At 48.2% G+C, this 26,026-nt stretch overlaps 1 long non-coding RNA gene across 1 annotated transcript in view; it reads right to left on the bottom strand.

The window, feature by feature from the left end:
* The window catches only part of LOC136991613 (uncharacterized), a 44,580-nt gene extending 38,381 nt beyond the window's left edge, over positions 1 to 6,199 (bottom strand). Inside the window, exon 1 of the long non-coding RNA XR_010883849.1 lies at positions 6,107 to 6,199. This is a non-coding gene — a long non-coding RNA (uncharacterized lncRNA). The remainder of the gene's footprint in view (positions 1 to 6,106) is intronic.
* Between the last annotated feature and the right edge of the window lie 19,827 nt (positions 6,200 to 26,026).

Here is a 26,026-nt window from a genome sequence, read left to right as displayed (position 1 = left end):
TCACAAAAGCTAACTGAGATGTATATATATATTAAAAAAAAAAAAGTGAAATTTTAAAGTGGATATATCAAGCTCATAAGTCAAAATCGGCCAAAAATACAGAAGCTCAAAATGATCTCCCGTAAAGATTGAGAGGACAGAAATGTTATATTTTAAATTGCCAGTAGATTTTTAGGAGGTTAACACTCCCTTGCAGGTTAGAACCAGAACGCTGCGCTGTTACGTACTGCGTGACAGCTTTAAAGTTGCATGGAAAAAGAAAGTACAGTCAGTTTATTGTACCTTTCTCAGTTTGGAAAAGCAAGTAGCAGGAACACTGAGAAATGTTTAAACGTTATTTCAAAAATATTTAAAAGCTTATTTATCACACACAGATTAAAGGAACAGCAACTAAAACAAAAAAAAAAGGCTTATTTTTGTTTTGTTTTGTTTTTTAATAAAAAAGAGCTGGAAGCAAGTTCAAATATAACATGTCCTCGGGTCTCCCTGCCAATGTTTGTTGCTTTAAAGTGACTTTTCTCTTTGCCCTTTGCTATATAGAAGCCAAAACAAACAAGGGAAAAACTAACTGACCGTACAAGAGCAAGTTAAACTAACTTACACCTAAACGACAATGCTAAGAAGTAAAGCTTAAAGGAAAAAACACAGTGAGAGCAATAGCACTTGCAGGGCATTAATTTAAAGCCACAGTAACTTAACCATTCTGGACAAAAATACAACAATTTGACTCCTCCTTCTGTCTACCAGCATGAAGTCCAAGAAGGCATCTCTCAAGCTTCCCTGCTACCCATAAACTGTGCAAATATCATTCATGAAATCTTCAGTTTGCAGCAATTAAAGATCATTAAATATGCATGAGCGCAGCTGGAAGGGCACACAAGACTATCTAATCTGGATGATGAAGCGTAAGTCAACTCAACCTCATGAGCACACCGAACGCAGGCAAGCTCTCCTCAACTGTTAACACTACATTGCCCAATACGTAAAAAGTTTATTCTATCTTCTGCTGCTTCGTTTAATGCAAGAAGAGAGCTTGCCAAATGGCTTTAGTAAAGGCATTCTGTGTTTCTGGACATTAACCTTACGGACAGTCACTGCTGCTGCGCGCGTGGCTCATCTTACAAAGACCCGTAAATGAATCAATCAAGTAACTTTTTGATGCAGCAAAGAGCTCTGAAGAAGTTCAACGCGCAAATCTGCGCTGCTGCTTTGTTTCAGGCTTCAAAGTTAACAGGAATGAAACGCAGTACTGTTTGCGCTGCCACTAGCAAACCAAAAGCCAAGGCAGAACTATTCACTGCGAGTGTATCCCATCTTTTGTTGGCTTCAGGAAGATCAAGCGAACGTGAAACCAGAGCAGCAAGGTAATCTCACATACTGCACTTAAGGCTAGCTCTAAAGATGTAATTAGCGCAATTGTTTGCTTTTGCGGCCTCCCCATCTGCCTGAACAGCAGTCTCGTCTCGCAGGTTCTCTGGCAGTGAGCTCGTAACACCTTAGGAGGTCTTAAAATACAATTGCATCACTGAGGAATGCAAGACGAAACACTGACTTTACATGCCTTACCCATTTGTCACTGCACCTCTGCGTTACTACGTGTTCATACTGCAAGCACTATTCTGTATGTTATCGACAGGAAATAGGCGCTCATTTATCACAAGGAGAAGAGTGAAAAAAATTCTTGTGTTTTGCACATTGCCACCCGGATCAAATACATGCCATTTCGTTTACTGCAATACCACAATTAGTCTTATAAGACTGCGTGCACAAGCTCCAATGTACAGATTTGGTTCTGTTGTAATCTCCATTGCAAAAAAAGCAAGAACCACCCTCCCCCAAAAATCAAAAATATTTCAAGGGAGTGAAAATGCAGCCTCCTCCAAAGAGGAGGACAGAAGATTAGCACCTAACACAGTGGTCAACAGGTACCGAAGCAAATTCCTTCCTTACGAGCACCTGCGACAGAGTATTTATCATCAAAGCACGAAAGGATCCCTTTTGGAACACACAAACTAGTCTGGATGAATATCCAAATTAACGCAACAGAAATCTGAATGCACATTTACGGGCAATCTAGATATTTAAACTGGAAGTCACAGGCCCTTAACACCACAGTCCCATGAGCAGTTTAACCTGGCAGCTCTGCCGCGGCGCAGGCTGTGATCCCGGAGCAGCGCGCCCACGGCTCTGCTCCCCACCTTGCGCCAGCGCTGCGGCCTCCGTTGCTCCCCGATAAATCCGTTCAAAGCACTAAACGAAGAGGGAACCGCACACTTCTTGTGGTCAGTTTTCTGCCTTTCTTGTTCAAAGAGAAAACACAGGTGAGAGGCAGCGGCACAAGAGCAGTAGTTTAAACTGGCTGAAAGTGTCAGACCACACCCTTGAGTGTAAGAAGTATTTTTTTAGTAAAAAATGTTTTCCCACTAAGTATAACACTAAAAATGTTATACTTTAAGTAATGCTACACTGAATTGATTCAAAGGCACAGAGAAATACATGGACTTAAACACACTATACTTATGGGATGCCTGTACATCAATATCACCTGCAACCAAAACATTCAGTAAGACAAACCTTAATTAAAAAGCTTCAAGCTGACTTTTGCTTTGCTTCACGGTGACATAAGAACTCTGCACGGCATTTACGTGTAATGTATAATAAATATCTGCTAAGCGAAACCAAACAATCAAACGCTGACAATATTCGTAAAAGGAAATCCACAATGACTCTAAAATAGAATAGCAAAAGTAGTTACTGATTGCTATCAAAAAACCCTCTGAAAAAGCCGTGCACTTGGAAATATTTTTAGTAAATCTTATATTGCAACAAGACCAAGAAAACAGAAGGCCCTTAAGAGTCTTATTTAATATAACAGTGCTGAATTATTTACTTTATAACAGCTTGCTAATCAAGATCCCAGTCTGCAAAGGACAAAGCATACGAAAAATAAGTTATGATTGCTACTTAGAAGCGCTTAAAGCTTTAGACCTGGTGCCGCAGGTGCAGTGGCACAGGAAGTGTTTTACAAAAGCATGGTTTCCATACAGTTTGTAGGTTTGGGGCCTAATTCGAAATAAAATGCAACAAACAACTGAGGTAGAACTATGAAAACTTCCTCTCACTATGCAAAATTAGTGCTACAAGCTTGCCTTACAGATTTCCTCTTCAAACGACACTGAAGCAGGACCCTCTACACTATCACCTTCAAACGCGAGTACTATAAATAACCGACTATTTGACACAGAAATCCTTTCAACTTGCATGCAAAGAACCTATTATACTTTTATGAGCTGTATAAATTAGTAATAGTTAAACATACCACTTTTATTAACCCAGTGAACCCTCGCCTTAAGAAATTCATAATTCAAACACTAAAGACAACCAACCACCACTACCACAAGTAAACACTAAGAATAGTTTAAAGGTTAAATTTCGACAGTTGTGGCCATCTGACAGGTTTGCAATTTTAAGCCCTTTGGTGCAGAAGAAAGGAAAGAGCATTACTCACGATCCTGAAGAAAACAAATACTTGCTTCAGGTCCAAAGACCCAGATTTTCATATAATGTTATTTAAAAACAAAGTGCTTATTAAAGAGCTTCTAAGAAAGCCGCCTCTTGCCTCAAAGCCAACTAAAAATGCAAAGCCACAGAAGTTTTATATCAGATAATTCTTAAGGAAATCATCTATGCAAATTCTTAAATATAACTAATTCAGTAATTCAGCATTATATCGCTGTTTGTTACTATAAATTCTAGGAGCATCAGAAATCTTGTATGGAGATACCAGCTGTTTAGAACTGACCAAAACACATGGATTGTGACAAATAACCTGCTTAAAAATTACAATTCCAGGGCTACGTTTCAGGGAATGAGAGAGACTTTGATCTTTCAGGCTGGACTTAGGTGGACTTGAGCATCACTCACAAAATACCAGGACGCTCAATAGTCACTAGACGGATCTTACAGCACGGAGGTATGCCCTGATTGCCAAGCTACGTGCGGGAGCAGGGGGTTCAAGTCCCTCTTCTCTCTGATGTACAGCAAGGACTTGAAACTCAAACATCCCTCACTCGCGAAGGAGCCTCCTAACGACCAGGCTATGGACATTCTCCACGTTTTTCAGTTCATACAGAATAAAACAGCTCCGACAACAAGATATCCACTCCCATTCCTCCATATCCGTACTGCTCATTGTTAGGGCATTCCCCAGGTAGGAGTCTCAAACAGATGCACTGCTCTAAATCTGTAACATTCCACGTTTTTACCACCCCCTCCCCTTACTTCCATCACTTCCTCCTCTCACACGTTTTCTGCTGAAGTCAGCCCCTACCTGGAAACAACCTGAAGACCAGTACATGGACTGGTCTGGACTGGAAGACCAGTGCATGGCTAGGGGCTGAGCATATGCAGAATATCTGCCAAGAGGGAGAGGTGCGTTATTCACCCTGGGACATTCAAAACTTGACTGGAGAAGGCCCGGTGCAACCCAATCTAATTTGATCTGCTCCGAGCAGTGGGGTGGACTGGAGACCTCCAGAGGTCCCATCCGACCTCAGTTATTGTACGATTCCATAATCCCAAGAGTAATGAGCCCAAAGCAGCCAGGAGGTGTCCGGGTCACAGCCAAGGAAACAAGCTCCGACAGGAAGGGGACACGAGCAAGAGGAAAGCCCACGACTAGCACTGAAGCAAGGGCCTTTCCATCCCAGCTACCACCGCGTCCTCCTCGCTGTAACCCTCCTACTCCTCCCACCTGTTCTCCACCAGGAGGACGTGGGTCCTCCTGCAGGTTGGGAGCTGCTGCCCGAAACCTGACAAAATGCAGATTTGAACCTGGGTCAAAATGCCCTCGATTACCCTAACCCACCAGGCTATAAGGGCATCAATTCCATCTCTTCTATTTTGGGTGTGGGACTTGAGACCTCTCGTGAACTTAGCTTGACATTCCTCTGCTTTTATTTCAGAAGATCTGGAAATGCCTTATTTAACAAGCTTAAACTTTTTTTTTTCTTATTTACTGAAGAAAATTAAAGAGTTATTTTGTTTCAGATCACGTAGAAAATATCGGGGGTCGTTTCTTTCCTCCCTTATGGTTCAGCTGTTAAACTGCCTTCGCTTTATCCCCTCTTCCCGAAAGGAATTATTGGCATACCTCTGTGGGAACGTGGGAAAAACAAACAAAAAACCCCCCCACAGATTTCTTGGATTTTTGCCGCCTTCTTTACCTCCTCATTCCCTGCCAATGTTTCCCTTTTCATACTCATTTCCCCATAATCCCGGGCAAGTTTTTCTAATTAAGAAAAGTAATAAACATTAAAACAGATGCTCAGACCACGGTACGATTAACATAAGCCCTGAGGCAAGTTTCGCTGAGGGGGAAAAAAAAAAAAAAAGAAAGAAAGAAACCAAAAAACAAAACTTTGCTTGTCAGTTCACGCTTCCTCTTCCACGTTTTCTCGTTTGTTTTGTCCTTATAAAACCTCCGTGAACTACGTCCCCCTCGATCGCTGAGGAGCGAGAAGAGGGCTTACACCACGCAGAGGGGGGAAAAAATATGGGAAAAGGAGGATTTACCCCCTCCCAAAAAAAAAACAGAGCAGGAAGAAGGAAGAGCTCTACCTTGGGAGGAGGAGGAGGGACCCGGGCACAGCCCGGCTGTAAAACAGGTGCAAGAGGTGCGGAGCAGGGTGGAAAAAAAGAAAAAAAGAGGGAAAAAAAGAGGCTTAAATGGGGGCGAGCTGAGGGAAAGAGGGGTCAGCGGTGAGGAAGGGTTTTTTTTTGGGGGGGAGGGCGCAGACAGCTGCTTGCTGGGGGGCAGCCCAGCCTCCCCCGCAAACATACCCATAAATACATATATCTAGGCGCACACACACACACCCCCCACGCACGCACACGGACACCGACAGACCCGCGGTGCGGGGACACGCCGCTGCCCACGGCGACACGCACCGCGGCGCCTCCCTCCCCGCGCTCCCCTCACGCCCACCACAGCCCCCTCCCCTCCCCCCCCTTCCCGCCCGCCGGCGACCCGCCAGCGGCGCGCGCGCGCCGTGGGGGGGAAGGGGGGAGAGGGGAGGGGGCGCGCGCGCGCGCTCGCGGCGCTCACCTCGCCTGTTCATGGGGCGGACGCGCACCGCCACCTTCACTTTGGAGTCCCCCATCGCGCCGCTCCAGCCTTCCCCCCCGGCGCTCGCTCGTCCCTCCTCGGCTTCCGTCTGCGGAGGGGAGAGCCGGCGGCACGGGGAGGAGCGCCGGGGAGGGTGGGGGTGTGAAACCGAGGGGGCGGTGGGAGGGAGGCACCGTGCGTGACCAACGTCCGGCGGGACTACAGCCCCCAGCGTGCAGCGCGGCGGCTCGCCCCGGAGCGGGGGGTGGTGGCGCGGCGCGCTGCACGCCGGGAGTTGTAGTCCTGCCTGCGCCCTTCGCCTCGGGGGGAAGCATTGCATGCTGGGATATGTAGTCCCCTAGGAAGAGGGGTTTGAGCCCCAAAATGCTGCTTTGTGGGTTGGGGAGTCGGGCAGGGAGCGGACATTCAGGGTCCGGGTGGCACTCAGGGCCTCCAAGTCACTTCACGCCCTGCCGCCAGTCCACTGGGTAACCCACGTCGCAGCTCAGCCCCCGGCCTGCACGCGGGGGCCCAGCGGGGGCTATTCCTGCTGCCATCTTGGGGGGATATATCAGCATTTTGTTCTGAGGGCAGAGCAGTATCTGAACAGCTTTTCACGCTGCTTTCAGGGTTAAACTCCTTTCTCCTGCCTCCTTTCCCTCCCCTGTTCACCTGCAAGCCCGTGAGCAAAACAGTGACTTCTGTCACCAAATCGTTTCTCCTGTAGTAAAGGCAGAAAATTAGAAATAGGTTTTTCCTCCTCCTTTTTTGGGCGGTGGGAGGAGTTCAGACAAAGATGGGATTATTTAATTATACATGGTAATGTTTGACATGGTGGCCAGTAATGCTTATTTAATAACTTTACATGAAACTTTAAAAAGTTCTCACTGATAGAGAATAGCCGCATCACCCGCAAGTCTGAAAACTGATCGTTTGCCGTATACCTGCTGGGAAGAGACGGGGCTGAGGCTGAAGACCTCACGTCCCTACAAGCTTTCCTCTACGAGCGAGGCGATCGTGGCGTCGCTTTGCTCGTCTGTGCGATTTCCAGCTGTTATAATCGCGTTACACGTCACATTAGGGATCGCGAGCTCTAACCCAACGTACAGAGTGAGGTCGCGCTAATGCCGGGCTCCGACTTCGCGGAGCAAATCTCCCGTAGTCCGTCACCACGCAGCAATCATGCTGTTAACTGGTCCATTGCACTCCGCTTAGTGGAGCCAGTTCATTAGAAGAGCTCAATAGCAGTAATCGGAGATGGGCTGAACAATATTAGGATTTATCCACGTTAGACAGCTCAAGTGTTCAACCGCATCCACCGCTTGCGAGGACCAAGAGCGAAACCGTAACCCAAAGATGCAAAAAGCTCATTTAAATGGTCACGGTTGAATAACCTGGTAGCTGCTATTTGAGTTCAAAACAAGGATTCTCTCTGTGTCGTTCGAAAGGGCAGATTTCAGTAAGGGCAGAAAAGAAATATTCAGAACTGTAATCCTTCAGCCCTTCAATGCCAAAACAGGGACAAGGCTTTATGACAGAGTGACAGAAAGAAAAAGGAAAATAAAATAAAAAACACCCACAGTTCCGAGTGGTTTTAAGATAAGACTTTAGTAGGCAGCACTTTTTGCCCAGAAGGATTGGACTCGATATATGATGTATCATTTCATGCCTGCCTGACCCGAGGAATATCTTGTCAAGGTAGAAAGAACACAAATATAAAGCTGGCATTTAACTGACACATTCTCAAGGAGAGAGCCACAGCATCCCAAATGAGCACCAGGGTAGGAAATTATCTTAGAGGGGAGAGGAGAAAAAAAAAATGCAGCAGGTCAGGCCAAGCAGGGTGGCAAAAGCCTCGAAATGAGGCTGGATATTTTGCACATACTAGCGGAAAGCACCGAATCCTTGGCACGCCGGGCGGGCGTTGCAGCCTCGCAGCTTTGCGCCGCGGGAATCGTACGGCTCCGTGCTCCGAGGCGGACAGGCGGGACGTCCCGCACGCTCAGGCTACACAGTTGGCTCTTGCACTTGTGAACTTGCAGATCTGATTAAAGGATGAAACCGGGCTTTGAACTTGTGGTATTTTCCAGCTGAGGCCTCAGCAAACCACAGCAGCATTTTCTGAAACTTAGTACCTTGCTGCCGAGATATATATATAATCCCCACTTTACAGCTGAGGACAATGAGCAGCAAATTGAAGTATTTTGACATGGGGTTGAGCCACCTGGAATCTGGTTTAAATAAATGCAGGGACACTTGCCAGATGTGCATACCGCTGTCGATAGCAGGTGTGACCCAAATGCAGTCCTTCCTAGGCATCCTTCTGCATCTTCTCCTCCATTATTTGTTATATGTAAAATTAAACAGTAAATTCTTTGGGAAAGGATTGTGTTCCAGCTCTTTCTTTGTTAGAAAAAGGTTCCAGCATATTTTAAGCACATGGACAATAGCAAGTGCAAGTGTTTAATTTTTACAAGCTTTGCCTCCATTTTCTACTTGGAACGAAGAATTTATTTAAAAAATCAGAAAAATCTCCCTTTCAGCCCCAGTTCTGTTTTAGTTGCAAAAGAGAAACTTCAAAGTCCCCCATCTTCTACATAATCACTGCTATTTTTCTGCAAAGTTAGTTCCCCAAAAACTATCCTCCACCTGGACATCCTTTCCAGTCTCATCCATGCGCGGGAGCAATAACTCCTCCCGGCTACAGGCCCTGATGCCTGGGGACATTTCCTTTACGCCGCCACCGCCACCGTCTCCTGCCACGAATTGCAGTAATGCGACTTATCTCGCACTGGCAAAAGCGACGCCGGGCGTAACTGCCCTGCCGCGAATTCCTCGGCCAGGCCTTTCCCCAGCTCGGATGCTCGGGAGCTGTGGGAAGCATCTCCCCGGAGGGGCACAGCTCGGAGGGAGGATATTGTTTCCATTCACAGCCCTGGGACATGGTAATTATGCTGGGAGGAAAGGGGGGGGCTGGCAGCATTCACATTGAGGGGGACAGGCCGGGCAAGCAGTTTGCGAAATGCCAACTTAACTCCCTGGTCTTGTAGGGAATTGTCCAGAGCTCTTTTCCCCCTTCCTAGTTACTGTAATGAGGGGCTGACTTCCCAGATTAGCTCTGGCTATTTAAATGCTAATTTAATTAACAAAACATCCTTTGGGGGGAAGGCATTACTCCTCCCTCCCATTCATTTACCGAGTTTCTGAATGCAACACTGTTTTAGGCAGGTTGAGGATCTGCAGTTATGGCTATACCCACCTGGACATAACGGGGACTGAAGCTGTAATGTGGAGAAGAGAAAATCAAGGTCCTTGAGCTCATTTTTTTTATAAGCAAGTAAATAAGACTGATCGTTGAGAAGTAACCAAGTCATAAGGACTTCGTGTGTCCCGCATCGCTGGTGCCCATGGGACACGTATCAGCAGGTGGAGATGAGAACTTGGCTTTCGTTTTTGTCTAGGCAAAGGTACGACTGGGTTACGGCTCAGATCATCTAGACATCGTTATATCTCATGGCAGTCTTTGGGACGTCTCTTCTTCCAAACTGCAGCGAGTGATAAATCAAGCCTATTTTAAACCCGTTTCTTCATTTGTTGGAAGTGCACATCAGAAGAGACGCATCAATTATGAATATGCTGTAGACCTAGTTTCTACCCATAAATCATTCAGGCTTTGGAAAACTAAAACAGAAGATCTTATCAGCGTTGAGTTAGCTGTATGGAAACTCTTAGGTGTCACTGGGGTGCACTTTTGGGAGAAGCTGAGCACCACTGGCATAGTCCCTGTCCACACCAGGAGGCATCAGGGCACCCAGCAGCCCTGCAGCTCCTTCATGTCGTCATGGAGCGGGTCCTCTGCACAAAAGTCCATGGAGAAACAGTCAAAAACTAAGATTTGTTTTCGTGCATTTTTTCATAGTTTTTTTTGTCCTTTTCTGGGAGAACACTGGCAATTATGTCAATGCTGTGTTTGATTCTAATATACTGTTTTGTCTTCGGGTTTCTCTGGCTTTTCCATCTGGAGCTATGAATATATGAATTTAGTACAACTCTTGCAGGCAGTTAAAGGCAAAAATGGAAGATGAGTTTGTCATAAGTTTCTTTCAGCTATAATCCAGAAAGAAGGCACCAAGGGAAATCGGTATTAAGAGCCGGTCAAGAAACTGCTTGTGTTAAAATCCTGTTTGTTACCAACTCTCCTGTTTTTTTAAGGGATTGCTAGAAATTTCTCAAGCGACACAATTTGTAGGTTCGCGTGACTCACATGAGCTTTGGCACAGCATTTTCTGCATTCCTGTTAACAGGAGCTTCGTAAAATCAAAGCGTTGCTAGCTGCCAGGGTCATTCATAATTCTGAATTTCACTGATCCTGGGACAGACTTTTTTAAAGGTGCTTGAGCTTGGCCTCCTGCCCTCTCCGCGAAGCATGTGCACCCACAAATAAGTGAATCCCTGAAGCCCTGTTGCAGTTTATAACACAGGGTAAAGCCTGAAACAAATTTGGTAGATGATCCCGCCCTCCTGCTCCCTTTTTTTATTATAAATTACTCTAAAATTCAAAGTCCTGGTCATAAATTTCATGGTGTTATAGGACATAACACACCAGCCTGTATGATCCAGAGGGAATCCCCAATCCATAGCCCTGGTGGCACGATAATCCCTGCAACCTGCCCTGTTTATGGCAATGAGATTTCCTACAGCCGCTTCGCCTGGGATGCAGTGGGATCTCCGTACAGACTCCTGCTCCCGAAGGCAATGCAGAGCCCTGTAATATTAGCGATTTATGTGCTCGTAAGCTGAGGCCGCAGATGTTTCTGCCACCCCTGCGCTGCTTTTTGTCCGAGCGGTCCTTTCAGCAGATAACGATTCAACGCTGCGTTTCGTTTATTTGAAAAGAAAATAGATTTTCTGCCTTTAGAGAAAATGAGAATCTCCAGAGAACTTGAGAGATACAAAATTAGCAGGAGAGTGAGGTTAGCGAATGCAAGCCAAGCTTGCAGTCTCAGAAAAGCAAAGAAAACCCAGCACGAAGACATTCGCCGATACTCCAAACAGCGGGTATTTTCGAGTTGTGCAACGTTCGCAGCGTTTATCTCCCAGCCCTGCTGAGAGACACGGTCTGCGAGGACTGACCTGCCTTGCCCGCAGAAAGGTTGCGATATTTTATAGCTTCAGCTGCTGAATCGTGTTGCTGTTGCTGCACGTCTGCGGAGAAGGAGAGGCCCCCAAAAGCCAGACTTCCGCTCTTCCCCCTGTCCGCACTTTTTGCCTTCTCTGCTTCCCCTCCCTCCAAAACTGGGACAGACTCAAAGCTGGTCCCGTTGATCCAGACACCCTCGGACACCAGAGGAGTTCTTAATCCAAACCCAGACCTAAATCCCCTAGCTGCGCTTACCCGACTAAACAGTTTTATGTGTTTTGCCTGTGTATAGCAAATAACGCCGTGGGCTGAAATCCCAGCTCCAGATACCCCCAGATTTAATGAGCTGTTGATATGACATTGAAACCTGGGGGGAAGTGTGATAAATGGGAACGTCGCTTTCATGGCCAGAAGCTGCAGAATTTATTAATAAAGCGGGATTTTCACAGCAGCCCAAAATCCTTCCTGACTCTCTAGACAAGAGTGACACCCGGCGGCTAAGGAGCAGAGGAAAAGCAGGTCTAATTGTCACGTTCCCCTTCCCTGTCCTGCTTAACTGAGCTTTTTCCTGCCGCTCCTATGGCAGGAGCAGGGGACAGGGAGCCGCTGGTGTCTCCTTGCAGCGTGAGCACCCGTCGCCTCGCTGCCCTCCTTTCCCAGGGATGTGGTTGGGGTGGGGGCAGCGGGGAGAGCGAAGGGTTAAAAACAGCCGGGGCTCCTTTTGCTTTGCACCCGCTAGGTATTATCACATATTATCACACACTAAAGAATGCGTGGCAAAAAAGAAAGAAAAATAGAACGAAATACCATTTTTTACTGCTGTGGATGTTACTAATAATTACCTTGAGTTAACTGATTGGTGACAGTCACTGGGAATGGGTTAACCACCTCAAGTTGAGTGTTTAAAAAGAATAGGGTAGAAATCTCGTGTAGTGTACACCCACACAGTGAAGCATTGCACTGGTGTTGATTAAACCCCCTAATTAATCCCCCAAAGTCACAATACTGCCGTCAATATTGGCACACACGTGGTCCTTTATTCGCCGTCTTAATTCCGAGCCTTCATAACTGTGTTTCGAGTCTTTCCCCTACAACCAGAAGGGCTAAAAATGTGCTTTATTTGGACTTTATTTTGGACTTGTTAAAAATGAAAATAGAAATGCCCAGATAATTATATCCCTCGCTGAGCTGAGGCTTTAATAAAATGTCAAGTGTTGGCGATGTGCTGCTAAAAGCTGGTGTCGAGGGCCTCCTCTGAGAACATGTCCATCCAACAAACAAACCAGTCTGGCTCCTAACTTAAAAGTCCCTGCGGCATTTCCCAGGTGGTCGAACACGGATATTACATGTTCCCTAAGGTACCTATCGATATGTCAATGCACTGTATAAAGGGAATTCCATTTGCTTGGCTGAAACACAGTAAAATTTTTCTGGCATTCGGGTCTGGCTGCAGAATTTGTGCAGGCTCCAGGTTTTGCAGAGTCTGAATCTGGATTTTGGGACCGACTGCCCTGTGACTTTTGCTTTTTGATCTATCCCTTCTCCCCCTCCATCGCTTTTTCTCCTTCATTAAATGTTGCTATTGGTGAAGATGTAAGAAAAAAAAGAGATTTCAGAATCTTCCTCTTGGCGATACACAGTCCTGAAGTCTTGCAGAAATCCCTGCTGGGACTCAGCACACAACCTCCATCCTTCAACTGTTTTTCTTTCCCTTCCCTGTGAAACTGCAATAAGAAAAAGCCAAATAAAGACACCAGAATATAAAGCATCAGAAAGAATCAACCAGTCAACAGGTCCTAAGGCTGATACAGATGTTTCATGACTCTTATATGCCAAATGACCCTCCTGGAGCACAAGATCTAGCTGGAAATTAAGCTGCTTTACCTTAGGGGAGCATCTTGAAGCTTGTGAAGATGTGAACTCACAATCTGTGCCACGAAATCATCAGTGCCGTGGAAGTGCATCTCCTAAGAGGTTGTTTTATAAGTCTGGAAACCAAAGATTTTTTAGCCTTATACCATTCTTTCTGTTTGCCTTCCCTTTTCTCCCTCTGGATGTCTTTATTTTTCCTATATATATTTCCAGCCCTTTCTGGATTTTGCTGCCTTCTGCCTCTGTGACAACGAATGGGAAAGCGTTCCCTGAGCACGGCGCAGTGGCGCTTCCTTTGGTAGTCATGAAAAATGGTAGCGTTTGGGATTCCTGCAGAAATGGTATGCCCGAGTTTTTGCCCGATACAGCCAGCCTTCACTGCCTGAAACGATAGATGTCTCATGTCACGTTAAGCCATTTCACGCTGCTCCAAGTGCTCAGTCACAGCGAGGCCGTTGTAAAATAACTTAACTGTCAACATTAAAAAAAGACTAGAGAAAGTCCTCTTGTTAAGTGAGTAAAGTCTATGGGATCTTTTCCCACTGCCTTCTACGGAAGCTCTTCTACTTTTAGCTTTGCAGACCCCTTTCTCGACCAGTTCCTGAGCGTCCTCCTGGGCGAGAATTGCCCCCCGCTCGATCTCCCCTGCACGAGTCATCTGAGTTCTCGGGCAATGCTGTACACACGCCTGAGGGCAATATTTGATCTCTACCAGACACCTGCAAGTTAAATATTCATATGAATTAGCTTAACAAATTACCCCGTGTGAGGAACACGTTTTTGTGGATTCTCAGGCAGAACCAGAAATGCCGGTGTGGTGGCTTCTGGACTTGCCAGGGCGCACCTAGATTTGGCCCATCTCAGAATTTGCCTGTAACACTAAATCCTGCAGCCAAGAGAGACCACTGAAGTCTCCGTCCCCTCTGCCTTGCATAAACCAGGATTTTGCACAGATTCCTGCCCCAAACTTTCAACTCTTCTCCTAAATAGAGTTTTGATGCTTTATCTCCAGTCCGAGTTTGTTTAGTTTCTCCTTCCAGTCTTCAGCTCCTTCTGCCCTCAACATCTAAGTTGTATTTCAAATAATGCTGGATGACATGAGGTTGCTGCCCACATGCCTCCTTTTTTCTAGAGACTCTCTGAAACCTGCTGGGGGGTTGGATAGGAACTGGGTAGGACCTTTTTCATCTCACTCACTTATTTCAACCCTAAAACTTTAGCATCTAATCTGCATTAACTACCTGGCTCATTGCTATGGTCGGGAGAGAGAAGGAGAGAAGTACCTGGAAGGCAATTTTCCTTTCTTGAAATAGGTGTCAAAGACACATGGGATAAGTCACCCTTCTGCTAGTCCCCTCCAGGGACTATAGGGAGAGTTTGGTTGACTGGTGAAGACTTAGAGGGCCTAACTTTTAGTTTGCTAAAGTAAAGGGAAACGACTCCCACTCCAAAGTTTTTAGGTTGCACATCCAAAACGTTCTTTGTTCTTTCTAAGAGTGGTGGAGATCAAGGGAGCTGCTTTTCCCCTAGCCTGCTGTCACTGATTATGATTAACCAACACTTCTGTGGCTCTGCGAACAGGTTGTTCCTGCTCCTCAAAGGCGCTTGATGCTCTTCCCTGGGTATTTTACAGGAACTGTCTGTACTGAGCACTTCTTCAAATCATGATGGCCCTTCCTTTTCATGCACTGATATTCTCAGGCAGAAGGGGGAGCCCATACATTATTTTTTGTGTGCAATCATCGCAAAATAGTGATACAAAACCCTGGGATCAGTAGGGTTTTTTAACATGAGACCTCTGCTTAGCTGATGTTGCACACACAACTAGGGGAAAACAAGCTTGTTAGACCCCAGATTACGGTTATCAATTCCTTTGCAACAACGAGAAATCAAGTAAGGTTGCAATTCTGAACAACTTCATCGTGTGTCATCCTGCTGGTTCAAATGTTAGAAAATAGAATTTAATTAAGAACTCATTAAATAAGCACAAACGGAGTGAAAACAGACTCTTTAGAAATGGAATAAGTCATAGCCGCATGACATTTATTTTTGCTAATTGACTTACACACCCACCGTGATGCCAAAATTAGTCATCTCTATAGTACTAGGCTTATGGTTATTTGTATAGAACCAGTCTGTGAGATGCTGTCAGTATGTCAGGGTACTTCTGTCAGGATGAGACACTAATTAAATGTGCGCATTTTTGATATAGTCTTATTTACCAGCACCCAAACCCCTTCAAATCCTTTTCTTAGCACTGAACTTCTCGAGGATGCTATTGCCTTCAGCTCTGCACCCATGGAGCTCCATCTCACAGCTCCCTCCATAGCCACAGCTCCTGTTTCACCCTATAACCAACATTTTGGTTCGTGCATTTGCAGCCAGGGAAACCCAAAAGTCCATTTTAGCTCTGAGAACCCCTGCAGTCCATCAGCTGGGATAGATTACTGGTTACTTTTTCTCCAAGGAAAGGTTTGATGGCTATTTCTGATGAGTCTGAAGGCAAGTCAGCCTTGCAAAGTCAAAGCCCCTTAGCAAAGCAAAGCAAAGTCACCTTTGACTCATGGCTTTAAAAATATCCTTTGGTCTAATACCCACCTGCTGGATGCGAATGATACTTTTGAGAATGACACAAAGACTTTCACCCCCCCCCCAAATTATGAATGCATGGTTACATTAATGTAAATTCAGGCTAGATTTAACCCATACCATGCATGCAATTTTTTTTTTCCACCTGGTTAATTGATGCTGTGTTGGATTTGGTATAGACCACAGAGTTTTATTAGCACAGATAGATTTATTAGTGAGAACTGTGATTTTATCCCATTCTCCTGACTGATATATCTATGCGAGCAAAGCTGCATAGATGTGGTTACACCAGTAAAGCTCATGCATTTTACTCACGCAGCTTCTTGTGTTCAAGGAATTGGCTAATGAACACCCAGTATGTGTTAAGCTAACCTGGACTGAAAGCATTCACACAGCCTGTTAGATATTTTTGACTTTCCATGAGTCCTGAAGGATATAGTCCTGCCTTCACCCTGAGTAGTCCTTCAGCCTCTGTCCAGGTTTCTGTTGCCCTCACCAAAGTCAACATCAGAGACCTTTTAAGAGGGATTATGGGGTCCCTGTAAGGCAGGAGCCCAGATTGTTTTTCCTACTGATGTTCTCACATGAAGGATGGGGTAGCTGGAGCCAACAGAGAACGACTGGGAACGTCCCCACGAGATGCTCTGGACGCGATGGGCATCTGAGAGTGCCCTGGGTAACTGCTCTGCCCCCTTTGATGGACAAGAAAAGAAGGAATCTGCAGCAGCAGGGATGCTACTGAACTCTCCAGAAAATCAGCAGGCTGCTGAGAAATGTCCAAGCAAGAAGCTTATCTTTTTGAGAGGGCTGCTGAAATGGGTGATGAGGAAAAAGTATTTCTAGGTTTGAGGAAGCAGATTTATTTAACAGCTCTCATTTAAATGAAGAAGAGCAAGCCAGTCATCAGGCTGTGCTGCAGAAATGCAAAGAGAACGTACCTCTGGAAGGTGTGAAACTCTTAAGAGATATCCACCGCATGTGAGAAATTCGGTTCATAATAAGGGATCCGAGACTGTGGAAGTAATATGCAGGTTGGGAGGTTAATGGCATCTGAGGTCGTAATGGGAGTTGGAGACTGAGATTTGAGCTAAGGGCTGATAGGAGATCATTTAAACCGAGAAGGAGTAAGAATTTGGAGAATGCAGAATATAATCAGCCCAAGTTGCCTGACTGGAGGAGCATCAGTGGACAGAGGTGAGCAAAAAGAGGATCACGAAAGAGAACTCTGCAACCTGCAAACAGAATAAATTTGCAAAATGACTTGGAAGCCGATGCAGCCCTAGGTGATGTCCTTTGGACTAATTACTATATGAAGAATATCCAAAACCATTTTGCAAAACCCAGTAGTCTAGAGCTGAAAAAGCCAAGAGCCACGTATATACTTGACGTGGGAAGGAGATTGTTTTTGTGGGCATTGCTGAAGAGGGCAACATCCAATGGCTGCGATATCACCGTGAACACGAGTGGAGTTCTTATTGCTTAATTTGGATGCTGGTGTATAAACTAATGTCTATTTAAAATGGCAATGGAGGATTTGCTAAGAAAAACCTAGTCCTGTTGCTCAGGGGCAGGTTTCAGAGGGCACAGTGGAGAAATCCTTCCTAGAGAAGGTGTTTCGGAGCCTGATGTAAAGATAAACTCAAAAAGATAAATTGTAATTGTTCCAGGAAAGTGTCTGTTCGAAAGCTGAAAACGTGCCAGAAACTGTGTTGCATTGATTGAGATTATATACAGGTGAACAGGAATTCATGGAGATAGAAAGCAAAAAAATATAAATAAAAGCAGAACTAAATGGAAGTATAGAAACAGCAAAGGAAGGGCAAAATTTCTAATAGATAAATGACATCTAAAGTTTTAAGCTAGAAAACTCTAGAATAGATGTGTCCCACTGAATGTCGAGACTGTGGTGCCGAAAAATATGATGTTTAGTGATTTGATGGAAAGGAAAATGATTTTTCCTGTAAGAATTAATGTAATAGAGGGGGAATGTCTGCAGGGACATGCAATTGAAATGCACAGGGGCATTATATTGCACCTCAAAATCACTGCCATCCATAATCCATCTCTGACCAAAGACACAAGATGCTCCATGTATTTTTATTAGTGTCAGTGTGATACAGAAATAATACACTACTGAAATGCTTAAAATGTTGCATTGCAGACAACTGTATCTGTTTTCTTTGTAGTTATTTTAACACAAACAAACAGTGTACCAGAAAAAAATATATTCACCAAAATAATTTGCCTAGAAGAGGGGTGGAAGAGGGGTGAAAGATACAAAAATCATCTAATGACAGCAGTTAGCAGAGCACAGTATTAAATAATTGATGGTGGAGCTCCAAAACAGCGGGTAGGTAGGTGATGGAGAGTAGGGTGTTACTGTACTGTTAAAGAGCGTCTTCGTTCTTTGAGGAGAAATTTGAAGAAGTGTGTCAAAGTAAAACTAGACCAAAGATAGAGGTTAATGTTGTAAAGGTAAATACATTAAAGAAATTTGTAGGCTTTTGGTTGGAAGGGGCATAAATTTATTTGCTTGTGCTGTAAAAAATACATGTTAGTTCTGGATTATTGTTCCTATTAACAAGAAATACCATTTTTAGAAAACAGAATTGCTCATCTAACATGGAGAAACAGTATTTGCTGCACATGTCAATGATGTTAGAAACATGGGTGTTGGGGATTCACATCAGCATCATGAAAGAATTTAAAAATTGCTGTCGGAAAGGACTGCATGATTTAAAGCCTGTGCAGCCTTAAGATAGTGTCTATATGATGTTAAAATAGAGGTAAAAAGAGCAGTAGCCCATAGGGACATTGCTCCTCGCTCCAGCAAGGTAGTTACTCAATAAGGGTAGACCTATATAGACCATTATAGCTCATGAAATTGGCTGTCCTCGAGGAGGCCAAAGGTTCATCTAGCCCAGGATCCTGTCTCTAAGCATGGTGAGAAGTGGGTGTCTACGGAAGGGTATAACAACAGGGGACATATATATCATACTTCCCCATGTGCTCCCCCAATCTCCAGCCAGATGTGGCTGCCATGTAGAGCCTTCAGTGGGCAGGGAAAGCAGGAGGCACCTTCTACTTGGGGAGAAAGAAGAATAGAGGGATTTTCAGTGCCCATGACCTGGAAAAACTCAGGCTGTGGAGGACCTGAAGGAAAAGACAACATTCATGGCTGAACATTTTCTCAGCTGTGGAGACAGTCATGTTTTTAACAGTGCAGGTTGTATCGAAAGTTTTCTCCTCCCCGTGTCCTAACAGCGTTCGCACCAGGCATTTACACCAGCAGAGCTAAATATTTATGTGTTTCCAACTTTGCTCACAAGAGGAATCCAGAGGGGCATTTTGGTGCTGGCATTTCTTTCAGGGCTTTCTTGTGCTGATCTTTTGCCTTCCCACTCCTCCTCTCTGGTAGGGCCACCTGTGGGCTCTGTCACCACAGACATCTAGCATGGACATGCTGGGTAAGTGAAGAAGGATTAGGACAGAGAAACCACCAGGCATTTTGAACCCAGGATAGCCCACATCAGCGCAAGGTCTAGATCACGATGGCTTCCACACACACGGTCAAAATCTGCACCTATGGTGGTGCAAAAAGAGCCTTATTAATGTATGTAGCAGCCTCCATGAATCTTCTGGATTTGAGCTTATTTATAGGCATAGCTGATGTCATTTCCTGTTCCTTTTTATAATTAGGAAGACCTGGAATCTCCTCATCTCAACATCCTTCATCAGTTGAGAAAGGGAGTAAGGCACAGATCGCCTCTCTATCACACATCAAAACAAGGCTTGGTCTCAGCTCAAGTCCTCCATTTCAGCTCTCAGTCTGAAGCCACAGGGCTCTGAACTTGAGAGGGGCTGGAAAACTGGATCCAGACTACAAATGTGCAGACTTTTTTTTTTTTCTAGCACAAAACCAGAGAGATTTGTATGTTAAACTGGAGAGGTCTGAGAAGAACCTGTCCTAGAAGATGAAGCCACTTCATTGACTCATTTCTTCCAACCCTTGGGAGGCTGTACAGTATAACACCCCCATTCTCATCTCACCCAAATTCACACCAGTGTACCTCCACTAACTTTAGGAATTTCAGATTTGCAGCGGCAAAACCATAACCAAATCCTGTGATGTTTTGCAGGCTTGGTTTTAAGAGAGGCTGTATGTGATTGAGACCATTCCTGCTCCTTGCATGCCCTTTGATCCCAGAGCTGCTTGGGAGCTGGCCATCAACATTTCCCACCTGGGACCCTCCAGCCGTGGCCGCGCTTCCCTGTTACACTGCTCCTGGGGATGTCCCAAGAGCTAATCCCTTGGCTGGTCGCAACACCTGGCCTTGGATTGCACCTCACGGCCAACTCTCAGTTGCTCTATTTTCTTTTTTCTGTGGCTTCCCATGTGCATCGCTTGCGCTGGTCCTTCTTCGCAAGCCTCCTGGCTTTCTTCACGCAGGGTTTCGAGTTGCAGCTTCTTCCCAAAGGCTGCAGCAACCTCTGCATTGGCGATTTTCCCACGTCCCGCTCCGGGGACTGAATTTGCGGCGGCGCAGCCCTGAGTCCTCCCTCTAGTGGCTGCCGTGCCGAAACGCCGAGAGACGCGCTTCAAATTTCGGCTGATGCTCCGCTCAAGCACAGAGAGCGTTGGCCAAGCCAGATCCGCTCGTGCCGTGTGCCAGCTGCGTTGCTCCGCGTTCAGCCACGCCGACGCGATTCCTGCCGTTCCTTCACTCAGGCGGGACGTCGGCAATGCAGGACTTGTCCCCGCGAGCCGGCAGAGAGGGGTGGGAAGGCAGAGTCGTGTCAGACCTCCCACCTGGGCTTGCGTGTCCCATCAAGGACATCTATTTCAATGTCAACCCCGTTAGACCTTCTGTTGATCATTTTAGCAAAACCCATGCGGACTGAGCGGAGCAATCAGTCTTGGTATCTATCTGCGTAGCTGCTATCCCGACAAGCCGAACATGCGGCCGAGCTGATAAATGCCAAGAATGATTTCCGACTGCTGGGACAACGTTGGTCGCCATTGCCTTTTACGATCATGGATCTTCCTTGCATGGCTTCTGCTCCAATCTCAGTGCGAGCGCTGCGCCCCTGTCTAGTCAAAGGACAACCGTTTGCGACTCCTGACCACGTTTTCCGGCAGCGATCATGTTATTTTGCATTTTGCTCAGCTCGACTCTTAAAATGAGCTGGACAACTTCCCAGTTATTGCTGCTTCTCGGGAACTGGCGCCAAGCCGGGCTTGAGCGTCCGCCGCTGCCGGGAGCGCATGGGTTTTTCAGAATTGCCTCCCTGTTGTTTCCTATGAGAGGTTTAGCACCGAGAAAAAAATTCTGTTCAAAACAGAACAAAAACCGGGGGGAGGACTGGAAACCATCAGTGTAAAGGAGGGCAGAGTTGGACCTTTTAAGACTTGCACGTGCTGGCTGAGAAATGCACCCTTTGCCTCACCCTGGTAGATCCTCATATAAAACCACGCTGCCCTCCATTCCCAGTTCCATTATCGCCAACCCCAAATGCCCGGAAATCACAGCCAGAAACACCCCAGATCACCAAATTGGCTTAAAACTCCCCATAGTATTTTTAGGACTCTTTTGAATGTACTTCGACTCTGCCTGCTGGTTTTTTCGCTGCTAGAATAAGCTCAGCTCATCACTTAAAACTTCTGAAAACTGAGGTCTTTAAAAACTCAGTTGCCTCCAGGGCCCTGGGATTTAAAACCAGCAATATATATAGGTACACGTATTCTTAGTGCGTAAAGAGTGCTGGGATGACTTTTTCTAGGTGGTGCTCAGGCTTTATTATTATTATTGTTTTTTTATATTGCAGTTGATGGGTAAAAATTTCTTTGAAATTCGGGGGCTGGTGCCCAGGTCGGTGAGAGGTCTGTGGGACCAAAGCCTGGGGCTAAAGCATTGCTGGAGTAGCCCTTATTCCCTGCCTTGGGGACTGGGGACATTTCTGCTCGGCCGGGCGGAGATGGGGGATGGAGGGATGGATTTAAGCTCCCTTTTAGCACAACGTTCCTCCAGCTTCTCCTTCCTTGAGTCTAAGGCAAGTCTACTTTTTGATGACCCTCTAATTGGTTTCACACTGTTCGTTTTGATCTAGCTTTGAAGAACGGGAGTCTATCTGGACCGTATACTCCCTTTTGCCCCCGATTTGCTAGATGGGGAGTTTTTCCTCTCTCAAAGGCATCCCTGTCCCATGGTGGATTTGCCCACCAGCCCGGAGGTCAGGTTGCTCCACCTGGCTTTGGTGGATTGGGACCAGGTACCTTCCCCTCTCCCTGTATGGGGGAAATGGCTCTTTATTTCAATCATCTCACTAATTTTAAAGAGCGATTGCAGCCCCATCACATGAGGACTTCAGCCACCTCGGCATGGGAACGGTGCCCGTTTCGGTGCTCAAGGTGCCACCTGGTCATAAGTACATTGGTGGTGGCACTCAGAGGGGAGCAAGGACAACCAAACACTGGGTGAGCCGAGCGAGTAGAGCGGGGATGGATGAACCAAAGATGTTGCCCGGACCAGGGTTTTTCAACCCCTGGCCCACAGACGGCTGCTGGTCTGGATGACGCTGGGAGCCAGCTCTTGATGTGAAGATGCTTTCAACACCGCAAAGATGAGGCGAGAAGGTGAGGGACAGTATCGCCCAGATCGAACAACACGCCGTTAACTGGCTGTATTAACAAATCGTTAAACAACACAGGGCATTTGCCTTCTCGCTCTCAAAATCCGACTGCATGACTTCCTTGCGATACAGCAAATCGCAAAATCATAGGGGAAGGGAGACGAAAATGCAATATAATAGGCCACAATGCAGTGCCATCTATAAATATTTTACCGGGAAAGGCATGCGACTGGTATTTTGAACAAATCCCCAGCCACGGTTTTAATAAAGTGCCTTTAGCATGCCACTCTGCGGTGTTTAAATCTAATTCCAGTTGTCAGTCAAATCGCTGTATGTTATTAACCTATGGGCGTAATTGCCTATCGCAAGGCTGCAGCTCTGAGCGCCGTTACGTATCCTGGCAAGAAATGAAATAACTTTTATGATTCCGACTCGCCGCCGAACGCACCGATATGGAAAATTACACGCGCGTGCACACGCGTACGCGCTGCTTTTGTCTTCCCTAAATGCGATGCTGTCGGTGCGGATTCGCCTGCCCGGGAAGACCCGTGTTGGCCGCGAGATGGTGGAGCTCGGCGTTTGCTCCGCAGCACGAGCCGGAGGGCTCCCTGCCCGCCCGAGGACGTAGGTGCCGGGTGCCGAAAAGCATTACCGCGGGTGCTACGGGCCTCTCCCGGGATGCGGTTTGCTGGGGTAAAAGCAGGGGCGTTGAAGCATCGTGGCGCACGGGTTCGCCCGAGCAGGGGGGCAGCGCCGCGATCGCTCCTGGCGTCGGCAGCTGCCGAAGAACTGAGATTTCCCCGGGTACCGCGTCGCTCCCGAACCTTTGGATAAGGGTCGGTATAGCTTCCGAGCGCTCGGGGCCTCTTCCCACCCTCCCGCCCTGCAGCCCGCCTGCTCTCCTTGAGGATCCGCCGCCGGCCTCGGTGCCGGAGGGCATCGCTAAAGCAAGGCGCCCGCGCGCTTTCCGCTGGCCCCCGCGCCCCGGTTCCCCGGAGGATCCCCCCCAGCTTCGAAGCGGGGACGTCACCGAAATAACCGCTTGCGGTCTTGCCGGCGGGCTAATTTTGGACCGGGGTGGATGATTCGCGGCTCCGGCACTGGGAGGCCGGTGGGGGGGGGGAGCTGGGGGGCAGCCGGGGCGTGAAGCACGAACCCGGCGTACCCGGGGCTCGTCCCCGCTTCGGAGGCGGGTGTCGAGGTGACGGCGCTGCCTGGGAAGAGCGGAGGGGCAGGGAAAAAAACCCGACAAAACCGCGGGATTCGCGTTCCTTCCTTTAGTCTGGGCCATTTAATCGAGCTCGTTGCTTCCCTGGGACGTTAAGGAGGGATTTTCCCCCGCAATCCGATCAGATTTCCCGAGAAAACTCCCAGTCGCGCTGCTGCGGCACGCGCTGCGCTGCCGTTCAGGGAGGCGCCCGGCGTAAAAAGAAACCGGGAAAGAAGAGCTAAACGCGGCCGGGATGTGGACGGAAAGGCCTTTCCGTGCTGCCGGGAGCCCCCCCGGCTCAGCCGGGACCTCGGCAGGACGTGCGCAGCGGAGGCATCCGAGGCGCGGGAAACCGGGCAGAGGTTTTTCCCGCATCTTCCCCGCCGCGTCTTGCGGTGCCACGGCGTCGTTTCGGGCGGTGGGGTGGTGGTGGGGGGGAAGCGGTGGGGAGCTGACGTGCTCGGAATAAAACCGTGCCACCTCCTCCTCCGCCCCGCAGCGAGAAATAAAACGCATCTGTGTCCCCCCCCATCCCCCCCCCGTCCCCCCCCGGGAGCCGTTTCCGTATCCAAAGTGTCCACCCAGAAGAGGAGGGGTCGGCTTGGCGGCTCATCGCTGGGGCCAAAGGTCTTGGAGAAAGCCCGGCTTGATTTATGCTGATATTTCTCGGGATTAATATTAATAAAGAGGCTCCCGCCCCTCCTCTGCAGCCCCCCCCCCTCCGAGCCGCGGAGCTGGGCCCGAGGGAGCCGGTGGAGCTGGGATGGGGCGCGAGGCCTCCCGTTTTGGGGCGCGCGGCGCTTGGGCCTGGCCCTGCGGCAAGCAAGAAATGGGCACTTTGGTTATTTGGGGTTATTTATAGAGGGTTTGCTACCCCCCCCCCCACCCCATGCCGGAGACGGTTCACGGGAAATCGGTTTCGGTGGCAGAAGGCGCAAAGGCCACGGGCTGGGGGGCTCGGCAGCACCGGAGAGGGATTTCGGGCGGTTCCCACGGCTTGCCCGGGGCCGGGCTGTGCCAGCAGGGATGGAGCGGACCCCGGACGGAAAAGACCCCAAATCTAATTTTTTCCGCCCTCTAAACGGGAGTCCCCTGCCCGTTCGGACTCTCCGGATGGCCCAGGACACAAACCCTGGGAGGGGGGGAGCAGGCCAGCGGTGAGCTGCCAAATGTGAATATTGGGAATATATATATATATATATATATATTTTTAAGTTCCTGGGCATGGATTTTCCTCCTCGGCTCCCATCTGCCTCCGGCCGCGAAACCCCCGCGAACAAAGGAGCGGATGCGGGAGCCCGCGGCGAAAGAGCTTTATTGGCACGGCCCGGCGGGCTCCTCTGCGGCGGCGCCCCCCCAAATACCTGCAGCACCCGGCGCGGGGGTGCGAAGCGGCGTCCCCGGACCCCCCGAGCCGCCGCCTCCGCTCCCGCGGGCGCCGTGCCGCAGGCGAGGGTCCGCGCGGCGAGCTGCGAAGAGAGAGGGACCCCCCCCACCCACCACCACCACCACCACCCACGCACCCCCACCACCACCCACGCACCCCCCCATCGCAGGGACCACCCCGGCGGGGGCGTGGGGCGCCGTCCGGCCCCTGCGTCCTTGCACCGGGTGGGACGGAGGGACGCGGGGCAGGTTGGCCTCCAGCTGCGGGGGGCGGGTGGGGGGGGTGGCAGTGGGCTCGCAGGCACCTCTCCGGCTAAAAAAAAAAAAGGAGAAAAAGGAGAAAAAGGAGAAAAAGGAGAAAAAGGGAAGGGGAACAAATTAAAAATATCAAAGCGTGAAAACAGCGTTGCGCGGGGGCAGTGGGCGTGTGGAAAACCCCCGCGTGGCGGCGGAGCAGCGCCCTGAGCCGCTACCGGGCAGCGCGGCCCCCGGCGCCGCCTAGGCCGCGGGTTCGAGGCTGCCTCCCGCCGCCCTGCCCGCGCCGGCCCCCTCCCTGCGCGGCTGGATTTTAATTTATTTCATTTCGTTGTTGTTGTTGTTGTTGTTGTTGTTGCTGCTGCTGTTGGTTTTTCTTGCAAAGCCTCCGAATAATTCGGTTGCTTCCCCCCCCCTTTTCTTTCTTCTCCCCCCCCCCCCTTCCCCTGCTCACACACGCCTCTCGCCGGGGCTGTGTTAGGGGTATAATGAGGCAGACGATGGGTAATTGGGATCTTTTGTAGGGAGGCTGGATGGCCGGGGCAGCTGCCGGGGAAGGGGGGCAGCATTACCATACAAAGGGAACAAATGACATGTTTATCCCTCCGAGAGATTTACGCCCGGCCTCGCCCTGCAGACACGGCGCTTCTCCCCCCCCCCCCCGCGACACTTTTGATTTGAATTATAAGGATTAAAGGGGCGGCGGGGTTGGGGGGGGTGACACAAGCGACACAAACAGCTACCGGAAAAATAATAATAATCATAATAATAAAGAAAAAGACAAAAAGCGGCTTTGCCCAGCCATCCGCCTGCCTCCCTGTCCGTCCCCCCCCCCGCC

Source organism: Apteryx mantelli, chromosome 3, assembly GCF_036417845.1.
Source record: "Apteryx mantelli isolate bAptMan1 chromosome 3, bAptMan1.hap1, whole genome shotgun sequence".
NCBI lineage: Eukaryota > Metazoa > Chordata > Aves > Apterygiformes > Apterygidae > Apteryx > Apteryx mantelli.
The sequence above is the reverse complement of the archived record's forward strand: the minus strand, read 5'-3'. Positions and strand labels throughout refer to the sequence as shown.